Raw genomic sequence first — 2,095 nt, forward strand, 5'->3', positions numbered from 1 at the left:
CCGGGTCTTCAGGATGTGAGGCAGGGCCCTGGACATGGCAGCCGCCTGAGCCTCTGTCGGTGCTGTCGCCACCGCCTTCTCCAGCGTCTGGTCGCCTGGCCTGCCTGGAGCACCCCGATGGCAGCCTCCGCGGGGTCCATAGTATCATCCATAATGTGATATCTGTGAGGGATTGGAGAGGGTGAGGGACTGATAACCTCGGACCCACAGGTCCCCCAGTCCTCCCCCACTCTTACATCCCCTGCCACCCCGCATGGTGTCCCCCAACCCAACCTGCACATGCACCCCCGGCCGCAGCAGGATCCCCTGGGCAGTGGACCCAAGCCCAGACCCTGGACCCCGGACCCCAGACCCCGTTACCTGGACCCGGTCCACACAAGCATCCTCTGGCCGGGGGGATGTGCCCAGTGCTGTGGCCCTGCTCCTGGGTGTTTGAATGCTGCCTCTGTGGTGTTGCTGCCTCCGGGATTTGGGCAGCGTGTCCAGGCCTCACGGACTGATTGGGTTGCTAGGCTCTAACAACGACCTGCTTCATGGCGCGTGTACCACGGGAATGCACCTGGGAGCTGTGAAGTACTCCCATTGTTCGAATTACCATTTCCCATCAGCAACAGCCTACAGCCACACGGCCAGCAGCCGCCACGGTCCATGGGAGGTTAGCGTGACCATCGTCGTCGGGGCTCTGTCACAGGGAGTTTGGGTGGGGTGGACAGGCAGCGGCTGGAGCAGCCCCGTTAAGAGTATACGCAATCCGGGGGTGGCATGCTGGGGCCTGCGGGCGAGGCAGCAATGCTAATCACTGCACCAACATGCCGCCATTTTGAAACGGTGCCCTGATCTCTAAGTGAGCTTCAAAGTCCCCCATCCCCCCATCCCCACCCATGGGCAATGTCACCCCCCCCCCCCCCCCAGACACATGCGCATTACCCCACACCCCCCAAGTGAGGACACCCCACTATGGGGTCTCTGAGGCCTCCCACTTTTCAGGCTTCCCCAAGCCCCCTTTCTGCCCCCCTTCCAGGATCCCCGCCCTTCACCCCGCCAACCATCCGGAGGCCCCTTCAAACTCACCCTTCACCCCACCCTATCCTTTATATCCTCCCTCATCCCCTCCTTTCATTAGCATGGCCCCTTCAGGCCCCGGCCCCTGACACTGCCACCCAGGCCCCTGCCAGCCTGGCACTGCCACCTGGCCACCTTGCCAGTGCCATGGTGATAGTTCATGTTGACCCAAACGCACAACCGTTGCACGTGGTCCGGTGGCCAAGAGGAAAGGCGTTGGTCTCGTAAACCAAAGATCACGGGTTCGAATCCCGTCCGTGCCTCGATGCAGCTGCTAGGCTCCCTTATGCTCTTTGTGCTGATCCACTCTCGATCCTGTTGTAAAAGTTTAATTCTTTCAGGGGCTGTTTAGCACAGGGCTAAATCTCTGGCTGTGGAAGCAGACCAAGGCAGGCCAGCAGCACGGTTCAATTCCCGTAACAGCCTCCCCGAACAGGCGCCGGAATGTGGCGACTAGGGGCTTTTCACAGTAACTTCATTGAAGCCTACTTGTGACAATAAGCGATTTTCATTTCATTCATTTCATTTCAAAATATTTTCTGGCTCACCCGGTTCCCTCCGCGCTACTACCAAAGGTTCAGGCAGAACTCGGACTACAAGAAACCTCAGGATCATCAGGCCAGTTAAATTCTCAGGCGAGGCAGTTGGATGGTCCCCGGCCTGAAGCTGGATCAAACTGTTCACCTTTGTGGCCATTATAAACTAACTGTGAATGAGGCCTCCAGACTGAACCGATGCCCAATGCTGCGAATCGAGGATTTAGAGGCAAAATTGGCTGGAGGCCAGTCATTCATGAAGCTCGATGTGAGCCTTGCATACCTACAATTGGAATTGGTCCCGGAGGCACGGTGGCCACAGAGGGTTTGTAGGGGCACAGGATCTGGGCGCGGCCGGAGCAGACCACCCACCATCCGGTATCTTGATCCTGACCGTGTCTGCCAGGGATTGCATGTCCAGATCGGTGGCATGTGCGTCATAGCCCTGCTTCTGGCTGTCGCGAAGCTGCTGCATCTTCTGCAGCACCGGGAGGTGA

The 2,095-nt window shown here is 58.8% G+C and overlaps 1 non-coding gene across 1 annotated transcript; it reads left to right on the forward strand.

Annotated features, from left to right (window-relative positions):
• Nucleotides 1-1,253: 1,253 nt before the first annotated feature.
• Nucleotides 1,254-1,325, forward strand: trnat-cgu (transfer RNA threonine (anticodon CGU)). The gene has a single exon. It is a non-coding gene; the product is annotated as a tRNA-Thr (tRNA).
• Nucleotides 1,326-2,095: the final 770 nt, after the last annotated feature.

The sequence above is a fragment of the Scyliorhinus torazame genome, chromosome 6 (assembly GCF_047496885.1).
Source record: "Scyliorhinus torazame isolate Kashiwa2021f chromosome 6, sScyTor2.1, whole genome shotgun sequence".
Classification (NCBI taxonomy): Eukaryota; Metazoa; Chordata; class Chondrichthyes; order Carcharhiniformes; family Scyliorhinidae; genus Scyliorhinus; species Scyliorhinus torazame.